The following is a 15,333-nucleotide window of genomic DNA, read 5'->3' on the forward strand; positions in this document are numbered from 1 at the left end:
AGCTAGAAGAATTAGAACACGACAATAATAACAAAATCAACGACATTTAGAATGTATCGATTCGAAGAATAAGTTGACAATGCAATAACCGAAACATGTGACGGAGCGGATATCTCTCTGAGAAATCCCGCTCTGCCGCCCCGTGCCCATAAACCCGTGTGACTGAAAGTCCCGCCCTCTTGCATGCCCATAACGCTTATTGGGTGCATTCCTTTCGAGGCGTTCCGTCGTGAGATGAGAAGCACTGGGAACGAGGTTAGAGAGAGAAGGGGTGGGGGGGTTGTTTGAGATTCGTACAATTCTAGGAGTTGGTGGAATATCGCAGCGAGGAGGGAGGTGCTGAAAACCTCCACCCTGCATGGTGTGCAACTTCTATCACTGGTGGGAAAACAAACTGACCTTAGAATCCTTTTACTTCACTCACACCTGTTTTTTTAAAAAAACGCTTCACACTGCAGAACATTGGGGTGCAGAACATTCTTCAAAGAATGCGAAACAAAGAATCAACAAAGCAAAGACGACACTCGGACTGAATCAATGGTATTGCAGAAGTTGACGTCCCTGCTCGGTTTGGACCTACACCACTGAGGTCTGGATTGAAAGGTAAGGATGCATTTGGTCGTTGAGCGGACCTTCAGCGCTTCTTAAGCATTGAGGCTGTCTTCGTGATGCGCTCAGAGATGGCACTGTATACGTATCCATGTATGGGCGCATCTCCAACGGTGTGCATGCAAACATTTGTGTGCTACATTCTCAGGTTTGGGCAACGAAAGCGCATTGAAAGCGCATTCGTCGTGGAGTTGTGGATGCTGCACCCGATGGATGAATAATCTAAATGTATTCATGATAAGCTATAAACAAATGTATGCTTAATGTTGCCATCATTGGCTGGGTCTGAATCGGTGGATGGGGCCACTTAAGAGCATGGCTTTCTTTGGAGACTCTCCACACCACCACGGCTGTCCATGCGCATCCCAGAGACCTGGCTCTTGGGAGTTTCCATCGAATAGGACTCAACAGATGAATCACCGCTATGGATTGGCTTTTACGCCACGACAAAACAGACTTACATTTCTAATTGCGCTTATGGTAGACCTCATAATGTGTTTCCCCTCCCGCCCTTCACCGCATCCCTCTCTCCTTCCGCTTCACTTGAGTGTCTTGTGTCTTGCAGATATACGCATAGGTTCTGAAGCCTAATCAATGGAAAGAGCTTCATCATGCATTTTAACTGTTAATTTTTTTTTTTCATGTGAAAACCATGGCTATATAAGTTGCAGTGAACGTTTTAGCTCACAGAGGAGTGTGTGGTGGTTATTATGCAGGCTGGCCGTGGCAACGAAGTGTAATGCATTTAATGATTTTCAAGTGTGATGGGATGGCCCTGGTGATTAATACCGTCTGGATCATGTCAGTATGCAGCCCTTTTCAGACAAGGCTTTTATTTTCCTGCCAATTCCGGTTGCCTGTTAGTCAGTTGATATTTTAAGAAATATATGCTCATGTTTGCTATTTGGTTATGTTATCTCAATTGAGGTTGAGGTATAGCATTGATCGGAAATACACTAAGAAAAATAGAAAGAAAGAAAAGAAGATTGTTTTTACAAAGCTTAAAGAATATGGTGATTTCTTCAATCGGTTCTCTTTTCTTTGCCTATTCCTGTTCAGCAACTCAGCTCTCCGTCTAATCTGAAAGAGCATAAGGTTGGCAGCAAGGTGCTGAGCCCTCGTCCAAGCGCTGTGCCTGTCTGTCTGTCTCCTGCCCCTGCGTCTTGCCACAGAGGAAATCACTGTGCAGTATCACACCTTGGTTTCAATTTTCATCTGTCGGCAACATGAAACAAGCCTGGAGAGAGCAAACCATCACACTTGCGCCAACTTGTGGCATCTTGTTGCGTCGTTCGTCACATTGTTTTTCTGTGATGAAAAAATAGACGAGGAAATGGGGTTAAGAGAAAAATTAATAAGAAATATATTATGTCACCACCAGTGAATGCCCTTACCAATGCCACAATTAGCTCATCCGGTCCATCCTGTAGCTTCACATGTCACAAGACAACACAAATCGTATTACTCCATCCTTTGGTGGAAAAAATGGTGGAGGCATGTGCATATTATTTAATGTGTAGGCCTATAGAAGTTGCAATTAAGACAGCACATGCTAACCTTATGACATAGCTTCAAAATTAAGTAAAGCACAAAATAAAACATCGCCCTGAAGGGAAACCTTGCCCTGAAGTATGAAACGCAATCAGTGCTAATCATAAATGTTGTTCTCCCAGTAATCAAATCATCCGTCTAGTTAGAGTTTCCCACAGGGCTGTGCCTCATGGGAATGACCACGCACGCCAAACCTATTGGTTTTACAAAGGACACTACAAATAACCATCAAACGGTGTCAAGCCCTTCCTAAATATTCTGCTGATTAGCCCCAAATCCCCATGATTAATGTGTCAAACAAGCCATGTTCAACTGTTCTTTGTCTGTGGCTAAAGATGAATAAAAAATACACATCTTATAAAAGAGAGCACATAGAAAGATAAATAAGACCTAGAACAGTGAGAAATTAAAACAGAGATATGGAAAATGGGGAAGATGCAAAGTTTTTGTTGTTCTTCGTCATTGTCCCGGGGTCTGACGTGTATCTGGTGTTGTGATGACGATCTCGAAGTGTCTTCCCCACTCACAATGCTCATCCTACTGCTTCAGTCATTTAGGGCAAGGCTTCCGCTGATTCATGTTACACTTGGAAGTACACATTCATCATTTATTCATCCACTTATTTTATTCCTTTTTATATTATTGTCTTTCATCTGTTGGGACGTGTGAGAAAACACCTTCAGTGGAAGCAACAGTGGACGACTGACCGGTGCAGAAAGAGCTAAAAACCCATGGAGCTCTTTATTAGCAACCTGTTGACACTCTCAATAGCCATCGGCTGGCACTCAGCGAGGTTGGCAATTTACCAAAAGCCGTATTCACTTCAACAGTGTAGTCCTGTGAAAAACTCAAATTACCATTTTGCTAATATCCCAGTGTAAAGGATGTGCCCTGTTAATGCATAATCATTAACACTGATCATCACTGAGCTGGCCCGTCCCTATTGAAATCCAGGCATACTGCATGTCATCGATTGGGTTGTGTATGACATTACTCACTTTTGACCACACAGAAGACCTTTGGGTCGCAATACTTTTAAGACATATTTGTGTCTCAATACTATTCTGACAAAAATGTTTTCAGTGGTCTCAAAAAACACATTAATTGTCCACAGATGTAGTTTGTTTTTTAACAGATAATCTCATAACTACTGAAGGAACCTCTCCAATCAAGTATCCAATGTTCACTATCCAGGTTTTGATTGGCGCCGCTCATATATAAACAAATAAGCAAACTCTCCCTCCCCTTCCCCAGTCTGCCAATTAGCAGATGAATGGCTGCGTTTCTGTGTGGCAAAGCTGTAGCAATTGGCCTGCATAGAACGGGATTGGCGACATCCAAAATAAGGGAGACGTTCCCATCAGCTTAGAGTGCTGCGTGGCAATCTGTATGCCATAGTTCCTTCATTATCTGGATAAGAGGGGAGATCATGGGAGACCCTATCCGTACTCTGGCTTCCGGAGTCCAAAGACAGAATTGACTGGAGACCAGACAAATTGGGCGTACGCATACTGAGTATCTCCCGGGCCTAACGAGTTTCCCCCTGTGGTTTGTCCATGTTGATGGGTGACAGACCCCATGAATATGCGAGAGCACGTCTTGAGACTAAAGACACCTCACAGCCCCCCCCCCCCCCCCCGCCAGAGCATTAGCGGAGATTCCACGCAACATTCAAATGGCCCGATATAAATAATGCATCAGCCACGATAAATAAGCCCCATGATATTGAATGTATTCATGCGATTCAATAATCATAGTCCAAGAACCAGCTGCTAACTAACTTCTAAACAATTACCTTTGTGGAAGGGAAACCGAAGCTCTTAACAATACTGTTTGTGATGCCGGGGGACGATGCTCATGGCTTTGGGCCGATAAGGACGTCATAGAGTCACACGTTGGATGTGCACCATGGATGGGGCATACATACCCTATCTTGACAAGCTTTAATGCATTTTTCAAAATAGCGTGTCAGGGAAAATGAGCCAGAGCACTTTTTTTTTATTCAGGCCTGGTTTCCCCTGAAACAATCAGGGCTCTCTAAATGAGTTCTTGTTCCGCACGCCACCACTCATCAAGACGCTCTCTGGCCAGTAGCGATAGAGACGCCCCCGCCCGGCCCCAATCTTAAATACTGCTGTTAACAACACACAGAGCCTCTGGGTCTGATTGCCATTCATGTGACACAATAGCTGGCTGAAAGACACACGGCCACGCCAAACGAATCAACACTTTTTTGTTTGAGTGAGAGTGAATTTGGTATGAAAATTTCAAAACAGTTTCCGTGTTGGAATTCTATCTTTTTATTTATATACACAGCATTTCAAAAGTGATTATCATCATGTTGAATTATGTGTTTCTCTCTCTCTCTCTCTCTCTCTCTCGTTCGCTCATTCCCCATTATGCTTGTAATACACAACATTCTCCATTGATCCACTGTTCAGAACGCCCATTCTCGTTACTTAACCATTTCCTTAAAGAGAGACGAATGGAGGGGAAAAGGGAAAAAGGGAAAACAGAGGAACCAATCCAGGTTCAACTGTCACTATGTGCTGGACATGAGTTATTACATCCCCATTCTCACCTCGTTTTCTATTTGCATTTTCTTTCCCCCGGGCAAAACTCCACCGTGAAACTTGAGGAACTCTTCAGCACACAGTTTTGGGGGCACAAGGCATTACCATACTGGCTCCATCAATGTATGCTACCATGCCTTTTGCTGCAACCCTGCGGATATGTGAGGATGGAGAATACAATTAAGCACACCATCGATCAACATCCTACGTTGTAGGTGAGTTACCAATCTCTAAAAGGAGGTTGTGTAATCCGGTGATTAGCGGATTGACCTCCCAGAGGGCACCCCCTGAGTTAGAACCCAAATGTCCCCAGTCTACAGGCGGCAGCCTTGAGCAAGCTGCCCTCTTACCCCTACCTGCTCCCTGATGACATCCTTCTAAAATAGAAAGACTTAATATTGATCGCAAACAATCACTCCAGTGAAGTATTGTAAAATAGTCTTCTCATCCCGTGTTTCATTGTTGTGTTTCACCAACATCTCCATGGTGCATGCAAATCTGCCAGAGTTCACTCCTCAAATCCTCCTGCTACGTGCCTCCCTTCCTCAGTGTCCCCGGCAGTGAGTCGTCTCTGTGTTTACAGCGCCGGGGATTAGTCATGCGGAGCCACCGCAATGCTTTCTGCCTTCATGTCACGATGATCGGCTTTTTCTTTTATTTTAGTGGAGAAAGCAAAACATGATTAACTGTATTGTAAAGACAGTGGAGGAAAAACACTTGTAGTTGGTAGGCACCTTGCAATCATGCCTGGTAGCCGTTGTTGAAGGGTACGAGTGTGTGTACGAGTGTACGAAATGGTATGTTCGTTGGAGCCACTTAGGATCTCGGGAGCGACCGCAGAAACAATAACAAAAATGTTAGCTGAAAAACATGGGGAGTTGATGTGGTGGCACTTAACAGTAATGGGCTACGCTTGGGTTATTCGTTGTACCTTCAGCTATTAGCCTAGCTAGAAGCCCCCCACGGCGACACCCCCACCTCCTACCCTCTGACCCCCCCTGATTTTGCAGAATCACTGTCGTATGAAAGCATCTGGCGTCAGCGACTATAGGAAAATGATGATCACAGGCAGAGTTTGTTCATTAAAACGTCATGTCCCCATTTGTTTTGTGAATGAAGATCAGAGTGGTCTGCACTTTGTTTACAACATCTAGGCCATAAGAACTGGCTGGATGGTACAGAGTCAATACAAATGGTATTCAAGGACTTGAAGAAGAGACTACATGCACACACACATACACATACATGCAGGCATACACACACACACACACACACACACACACACACACACACACACACACACACACACACACACACACACACACACACACACACACACACACACACACACACACACACACACACACGTGGGCAAACACACACACACACACACCAGCACTGCGAAAAACGCTGTAGCCCACACTCTGATGGCAGCACAGTTTAGGGGAGAATGTGGAGGCGCGGATCACATACGTCACTCTTTGTAGTGTAACGAGGTACGACGGCTCGTTGGATGGCAAACTTTCTCTGTGTGCATCATTTAAAGAGGCTGATCCTGGAGATGAGGGCGGCGGGCTTATTGTTAACCATGAGCATTACAGAGGAGAATACTCCATTGAAGCAGTCCCCCTCTCACCCCAAGCTGCTGCGGGGCAGGCCTGCCTCTGCTGAGACACACGCTGTGGGAGTATCATTTGAACAAAACTACTACCGTCCTTTCATGAGTAGTGTGTGTGTGGGGGTACTCCAGCAGAGAGGTCGCCGTGGCGGCGGTTGCCGTGCGCCAGTGAGTCATCACGGCAACCCCTTTCAAACAGAGCCAAGATTCTAATGGAAAGCTCTGTCTCTGTCACCTGACTGCCATTTGCTCCGATCTATTAAACTCTCTATATTCACTGAGCTGCGGGCCTGCCTCTGCCTTCCAGTGACTACTGCGAATTCCCCCCGGCGTTGTTTCAATTAGGAGGCGGGGTCTGCAGGCCGGAGTCTCATCACAAAGCAGTATCGCTGGCTGAACATTTTTATCGATTTTCTTTTCTGTTAAATATTATTTCGCTGGTTATTTGGTTTAGGTGAACTTTGGTCTTTGATTTAGTGGCTTCGAAGGAGAACATGAGGATTTGTCCACCTGGACCCTGTTCTTTGTTCATTTTGCGTCCAAGGTACTCATGCAGGCTGTTTTGTTATCCTTTGGGGTGATAGTGCCCCGTTGATGTCGGTCCTTCAAAAAGCGTTTTTTTTGCCACTGTCAGGCGTAGATTATATTAGATCATTATGGGAAGGATCCAAACAGAGGAATAAAACGCGTTCCTTTACCTTTCGCTTGTTCACGGCCTGTATGTTATTGTGTCCAACCAAGCTTCGCTCAATGTCTGCAGAACCGACCTCCACACCCAGCTGCACTGATAGAAGTGCTTTGCTGGAAATGAGGGAGATCAGTCATGGACAAGGGGAATAATTATGTCTGTTTATGTATTTCAGCCCACAATATATTATGTAGGCCGGCACCAAATATCGTAACTGTCTCTCAACGAATACGTCTCTCAAATTGATTTCTGAACGTCATTAATTCATCATGTGGCTATAATTGTGTGGGTTCCGTCTGCCTGAAACAACCAAGTATATTAAATGTCTCTCCAACCAATCAATCAAATTTGAAGACAGGCTATTTATAAAACTGAACACAATATGGATGTGTGCTATTGTGTCGGACACACTTCGCCAGATGCTCAGAGAGGCCTTCTAAACGGCTTGATTCAATATTAATTGTGTGCTCATATAACTGTATATATTTCATTATATCCTACCTTATCTCCTACTTAACAATGTAGGCCTTTCCTTCAAACAAACACTACCGTTACACCTGGTCTGTCTGGAGCCCAACATCTCCTTAACTTGTTGGGCCTTATTGGATACATCGCTTGGCTTGTAGTTCTGATCGTAACTGACAGGCCTATGGCGCTTGATAAATACATAGACTTCTTCCGAACGCAAGACGCAGTCTGAGGGTAAACCAATGTCAGACCAATGTCTAAGTGAACCTTAATTCCTAAAATGGAAATAATAAGCAGGAAATCTAAGAAATATTTCTGCCTACCAGTTCAAAAAAGATGAACAAATAAATACAAATAATATATAAGCACAGCACACCATGTCGCTGTCATGGTGGGATTGGGAACAGGGTGGTTGGGGGATGTCCTCACGGGGGGGGGTCCTCGCAGGGGGTGGCCCTCACGCACATGTAGCATGGAAGCACTGATAGTCACACTCTCACTGGGATGGATGCAGTCAGCCAACCCTAATAATCATGTGATTGCTCATTATTTACAACAGAGATGCATGCTGTTAGAGATCACTTTCAGCTTAGCAAACAAATTACCCCTCTGAATAAATCAATCGATACGCACACCACCCGATTCAAGTAGTGTGGACTGGAGGAAAAAATAAACTTCACGGTCCTAATTCTGAACCAAACTAAATACACACACACAAATAAGTAGTTCATATTGATCAAAGATTTATGAAGGTTGACATACCGTTACTATTGTCGCAAATTTTTACATATTTAGGGAAGCGATGGTTAATTATTTAGGCTGATGTTTTACATAAACAAACAGAGCAGCTCTCTGGACAGGAAGCTCTCCCCAGCAAGGGTAGTCTATCCCCCTGTGGCGGCCCAAGAAACATTAGACGGGATGTGAGTACAGTGGAGGTAGGGTCAGGCTCTGTTTTAACATAAGACTAAGAACAAACAAGCTCAGCAGCCAAAGGGAATTCAGGCTGGCCCGAATTTATTATTTCAAGCTTTGGTTAATGGTTAACCGGATCCACTCATCGTGTTCGGGTTCAACTTTTACGGCAGAGCTTCGAATGAACCTAAAAGTCAAACAGCCTCCATATGAGAGTAGCTTTAGTTCTTAACAAAGCAAAGAGTGTTTGAACATTGTGTGTTGTTTGAAGAAAATTTAACTGCAGGACTGTTGTTTGTTATTGTTTATTCAATTCCTAATCCCTTATTATTAGTAGGTAGAGCTCTTTATTATCCATCCGCCCTGTTAAACAAACCCCTCCTAAACCATTAACCATTTGCAGAAACCAATTTTTCTATGGCCGCAAATTATTAGTGGGATTTCAACGAAGGGGGGAATAAACCTGGGGAGAACCATACAACGTTAATAAACAAAACTATTAGTGTCTAGAGAGAAGTATATTAGTAGTAAAGCCAGTTAGTTTAAGTCTCTATGTATTACAGATTCTCAGACTGGACAACAGGTTTCAAAGCGCTACCGAAGTATTTCAACATGGATGAATTGTAACATCCAGCTTGCATTGCCTAACTGCCTATAGCCATTCTAGAAAAGGTTTGGTGAGCGTCTGATCGTTGTTATGCCTAACAAGAATATAGATTTGTGGTATTGAATGGTAGCCTCTCTCTCTGTTTGCAGACGAAAATAAACTACCATTTTATTACATTCAAAGAGTTTTTTAATATGCACTAAGTTGCTCTAGAATAAACAAGAAATAAAGCTTTGATTGAGACCAAAAACAATAATTGTGTTGACAATCGATCAAGGAATTGTAATATTGTTTGCAACCCTAATTCAGGCATAATATAACATAACCTTCTTAGTGCTCATAAACAGAAACAAACCAATATCTGAATATTCAACTGTTATGATATCCTCCTAACCTATAAATTACAAAGTAGGCTAAACCCTCCGTATCTTCTGAGACATTTTGAGATCAGGGCTTTACTATCCTGACCGCCAGATGGTTTGGCACACACAACCATCTGGGAAGCTGTCCTCAGAAAGGCAAAATTAAAAAAAAATTGGCAGTTGAATGGATGAACTCACCATCAATCACCTAGCACGTAGCTCACGACGTTCCTCTGCGGAACTTAAGGTCTGGCAAGATGAATCTCGCTTGATCATGAGCTCACATATCCAGTGGCCTCGCAGGGTTAGTGCTTTACTGCAAAGACCAGCTTTTTGCCGATTACATTTTTTTATCAAATAAAATCACCACCCATTTATGAGGGTCTTTCTGGTCTTTTTCTAAATAAACAAGAAATACTTGTGAAGGAAGAGTAACTGATGACAAGGCTGTCATCAGAGTAACTAATGACAATAAGACAAGGGAGCAGCATGCCAAGATGGAGGGCATGAAGATGACTTTCTAAACACATTAACACCAACATATAATCTAATTTACACCCGATTGTACAAAACAAATACAGAGTGTGTATGACCTCATCGACTCATAATACTCATCAACTCCCTCCCTAAGTTTCTCTGCCATTAAGAAGTGTTGCATTTCCCTCCTGTATGATTGACGGCAAGAAGGTATTCCCCAAACCAATCAGGCAAATGATGCCCTGATTGGTCAGGAGTGTCCCGGAAGAGGTCTCAAATCTATAATGGATCATACAGAGGCCAGGCAGTCCACTTCAGATAACCCCTGATGGCTGAATAGTTCACACACGGCAACAAAGTTGTTCTATTGCACAGATCCCTTACCGCCCAAGTATTGTGAAGGTACATTCAGACTTTGAATGCTAATACGCTCGTGAACGCTACATGCAAGACGTAAGATGGTTACATGTGAGGATTGGGCTAGACATGGAAAACCCAATAGAGCCCAAGGTTGTAATCCGTCAAATTCAACGTCTGGCTTTTAAAGATGTGGTACAAGGGTGGACTTTATGTGCCTTTATTGACGGGTAAATTAATAGAAAAGGGAAAGTGGGTTGAAGAAGAGAGGGAATGACGTTTAGCATAGGACCCACCGGTGGAACTCACACCCGGGTCGTTACTGGGCGTTTTGCCTTCATGGTTAGCGCACATGCAGGCTGAGCCACCAAGCCAGCGCCCGATTAGCTCTTCCATCTCCAGCTGGCACTCGAGGGAGCAGACGAGGGAAGTTATTCATCGACATCATTCGATTCAGTTGACATGGCACGTTGTGGTTTTCTGTACTTTAAAGTACAGCCTCTCAAATGTGGCCATAACCACATTGGAGTTTTGTTTGGAGGTGACTTGTGGAGAGAGGAGAGGTACAGGAAGAACAGCCGTAACGTTTCAAGGAATGACCGGTGAAAACCATCTGCTTTTCATATTGGTTATCCCCTTTAAGGTTTATGTCTTGACGTTATGGACATTTCCCTCAGTTGAATATAATGCCTCCACAAAGACACTGGAAGCACCAACCCTGGACACCTGGTGAGGGAGGAGCTGTGTACTTTGAGTTGTCCCTCCCACCATTTTGTTTATCTGTTTCCCACCAGAGTACAGCTATAGCGGTTATCTTGAGATGCATTTAGTCATATATCAGTCTCAGGAGGAAAAACTCACAGCGAAACACTTTAAAACAACCCAACAACAAAAGAAGCCGTCAAGTCAAAATAATTGCCGAAACGACGTAAAATTCCCTGTTTCCCGCCGCGCGTCGCATGGAACACGTCTAATCTACTTAAGACGCGGCACAGATAGCAGCGGCGCAGATAGCACTGTATTATAAATGACTTAGTGGGGCCGCCGCGGATCCGTCTTCATTAGGAGCTGATCTGGGGAGAGTTTCTATTAGCCCCACTATCAAGATAGGGGGGGGGGGGGTGTGAGGAGAAAATTACACGTGTCGCAAACTCGCAAAGACAAAAGTGCAGGCGGGCCCCGCTGCTCCACGCTCCGATGAGCGATGGGACGCCTTAATCAACGGCCGGGACCGCCGCCGCCGCCGCCTGGGAGCCAGCGTTGTCACGTGTGTCACGACCCCGGGAGATTACCCCCTCGCCGCTGACATATCGACACTCACTCCATCACTTCAACCCCCGAATGGAGAGACCGACGAGGGTATCTCCTCTGACCCCCCCACACACGCACACACACATACACATGCACGCACGCAGACACACACACATACCTACACACACACACACACACACACACACACACACATGTACACACACACGCATGCACGCGCACACACACACACACACACACACACACACACACACACACACACACACACACACACACACACACACACACACACACACACACACACACACACACACACACACACACACACACACACACAAACACACAGACTTATCATAAAAAAACTATTACCCCTCCAACACCAATTTAGGTAATTCTTATTTTTCTTATCGGTTAGGACGATAACAGTTTATTAGAATGGTCTTTTAGGCGAGTGGACATTCAGAAAGGCCGTCGCTGAAAACAGGGCTGCTGGAAGATATGTAGAAATTATTATGTAATGGTCATAATTCACTTCTATGCTTTGGGGAATCCATAAAGGGTTTTCATGCAAAGCCTTTTATCTGCAGATAAAGGTCAGGGGTACAACAAACATAGACTTTACATCATTACATCTAACTATCTCCTCTGTCCATTTGTTTGTGTTATCTCTACGTCTTGTTAGAGTGCTGTTTTCTTTGTGATTGACACATTGCCTCTATTCATATAGCCGACTGTATCTACTCAACAACTGTCTTTCATTTTCTGGCCGTTTCAATTTTCAGTCACATGTGCTGGGCCAGTTGTATGAAAGCTGTGATTATCATGGATCATTATATTCTAATGGAATATTCTAATTACTACAATGAGAGAGGATTCATGTAAGCTCTTTATTTTATACAATATCACTATGGCTATTAGTGTATCCTTATTGTATTCTTCATTATGATCATAACCTCAAAACATCATGCGTTGGCTACTTAAAAAAAACATCAATAAAACCATGAAAAAACAAAAAAATGGTTTGATATTATAACAATGATTACATATCAATAATGGCTTCACCTTAAATGGGCATTCATTCACTACTGAGCAACTACTAATGATGGAGTTAACGATGATGATGTAGACGATGAAGAAGAGGATGAAGATGTTGATAATGGTGATGATGATGACCGTGCAGCCTGTCAGAGAGAGGGTGAGCAGCACACGCGGTCAGCCTCACCCAACAGCCAGCTGTTGGGTGGCAGCAATGTTTGCTGGCCATGGCGTGTGTGCTGGTGGATCCTCCGCTGAATTCCCCCTTCACGGGGCGCCGGCTAATAATTAACTTGATTAATAGCTGTTGCTCGCCTTGGACACTGGGCTAATTATCCCGCTTCCCAATTCCTCCGCTTAAATAAGCGGCTTGCTAATTGTTCAGAACGCCGCCTGGTGTCACAGACTGGATCAAGAGGTAAACAAACAAAGATGGCCGCGACGTCCATCCATCCATCTTTCTGTTTGTTTGTCGTTCAAAGGAGATCCCCAGACTCTGGAGGAGGGAAGTCCGCTTCCGGCATATTTTATGGGGATGCAAGGAACAATGATTTAATGTAAGACTCAGAGGAGTTGTTGCAATAAAAGCTTCACCCTTGGAACAATAATTGAGGAAGCGTTTTCCTTCTCTCTTCCCCGCTAGACAAAGCATGAGGCGTAAAACATTTTAAACTCACTGTAACTCACAAATATATTTAAACATAAATATGTATATTCTAAATATGCTTTCTCAAACATTTAATCTCAATAAGACCAGCCTCAATTTGTACTTTTTAATGGGACTTCAGATTGGCTTGCACATTGGTATTGCTAACATTGGTGATGTGATGGCACGGGCTGCTTAGGGTGGGGCTGAAGAACGGGGTCCTGTTCTTTCCCCTTTGATTAAAATCATGACCCCAGGTCACCAGGGGAATGGGTTGAGTGGAAACATTTGTGCTCTGAATCTCTTTTCTCTTTTTATTATCAACCACTGCACAATGCCCCTTAGGTTAGGTGGCTTCACTGCATTGGTAAAAAGAAAAAGCATTTTGAACACAATGCAATGAAGAATCTCTATCTAGTCTCTATTTCGGGACGAGAGTTCTGAGAAGGCGATGGTCACGAATACGGAATCACATAATTTTTTAGGCAAGTACGTGTCATTATGAGAATGAGCTTTCTGACATCACACTTAAGACTGGTTGGCCAAGGCAGTTTTTTTCTAAATTACAGTAGCATTTCCATAATACTGAAAACAATGCATGTATTACTATGCCCAAGAGAATAAAGACATAGGCTAATAACTCCATTGTACCATTTGGGGTATTTTGGGTTCACTGGCCCTTTAAGGCCAATATCTCCTCTGGCCTTTTGAACGTTTTTTTTTTTTATCATCTATAATGATTACCCAATTCACCATTCCCTAATAAGAACCATGGCCAGGGATTCTGGGGCTAAAACATGACACTTCTCTCTCTCCACTTGCTGTTGGGGAGCGGGGACACGTCCTTGCCAGCCGAAGCTGCAGTTCTGTTCCCTGTCAGAAGCCCCGCTGCCTCCAGCGATTATAAGTGGCAGGGCAGGAAAGCCCTCAACCACCAGGGAGGGAGGGAGGGAGGGAGGGAGGGAGGGAGGGAGGGAGGGAGGGAGGGAGGGAGGTTATCTGTCATATTAAAAGATACACAGACGTCCACAGAGTTGTATTTTAAAAGCTAGAACACATTTTTCTTCTTGATCTGTTGTGTAAACATCAGATCTGTCCAACTCATTTCCCAAAAATTGGCTCCGTTACCAATGCTTGTCACTTAAGTTGAGTCCTCACCCAGTCACAGCGCCTCGATACAGTCACGGTGCCTGAATATTCACAGCATGCAGCCCTGTTTGAGGCCCGGGCCACAAAGCCCTGGGACAGGACAGCAGATTCCCTCTCCCCCCTGGCCCGCCTCTCCAGGCCTGCTCCAGGTTGTGTTGGTCAGGCAGCAGCTTGCCACATCAAGAGTGAGATCAGAGCTTTGCTGCGAGCTCCAGGATATATCCTTTACTTTGAAGCTCTTAGGGCTGTGCAGAGTTCAGCCAGCTGCCAGTTTAAGGGATTGGGCATGGCTCCCCACAGATGCCTTTACAACGCTCTGTTGCTGCTATATCGTGGGCTTGCTTTAAAGTACAGAAAAAGACTTTCCTGCCCATTACATTCTCTCTATCTTTTTTCCTCTGTTGTGTTCTCTCTCATCCCCTCTCTCTACCTTTCTTGCTTTCTCTGTCTCGCCTTTATCTCTCTGGCAATGCTCTCTCTTACTCTCTCTCTCTCTCTCTCTCTCGCGCTCTCTATCTCTCTCTCTCTATTGTTATCTCTCTCTCTCACTCTGTCGAACTCTGAGAGCATGGCCATTTAAGAAATTATAATAAGAATTTCAAAAGAACTTCAATTTTGAATTTGTGTTGCACGGGTCAAAGATTTGTAAAACTGTGTTCATTTATTTATAACCAACCTCCCAAAATATTGAGAGATTTATCTTTGTTAGCTTTTAAAGGAAATTCTTATTACAGCAATAGCACATGTAAAATGACCTAAAACACTTCACAGAGTAATCACAGGTAGTCCTATTGCAAGAAAAAAAAACACAGAGCTGAAGTAAAATACAAGTTCCAGCGGGGTTAGTTCGATGCAGACCTTAAAAAAAATCAGGGAATGCTTCTCTTCCCTAGGGAGAGCGTGGTGCCAGAACTAGGTCCACTTTGTACCCCCTCCTTGGGGTCTAAATAGCACAGAGAGGGTAGTCATAGTTACATTCACGCCTTCCTCCACGCTCGTATCCTCCTAA

At 44.0% G+C, this 15,333-nt stretch overlaps 1 protein-coding gene across 1 annotated transcript in view; it reads left to right on the forward strand.

Moving 5' to 3' along the window:
* The first annotated feature begins 284 nt into the window (after positions 1 to 284).
* The window catches only part of LOC130380328 (metabotropic glutamate receptor 4-like), a 103,297-nt gene continuing 88,248 nt past the window's right edge, over positions 285 to 15,333 (forward strand). The window contains exon 1 of the mRNA XM_056587523.1: positions 285 to 603. The gene's annotated coding sequence lies outside the window, so the exon portion shown is untranslated. The remainder of the gene's footprint in view (positions 604 to 15,333) is intronic.

The sequence above is a fragment of the Gadus chalcogrammus genome, chromosome 1, assembly GCF_026213295.1.
Source record: "Gadus chalcogrammus isolate NIFS_2021 chromosome 1, NIFS_Gcha_1.0, whole genome shotgun sequence".
NCBI lineage: Eukaryota > Metazoa > Chordata > Actinopteri > Gadiformes > Gadidae > Gadus > Gadus chalcogrammus.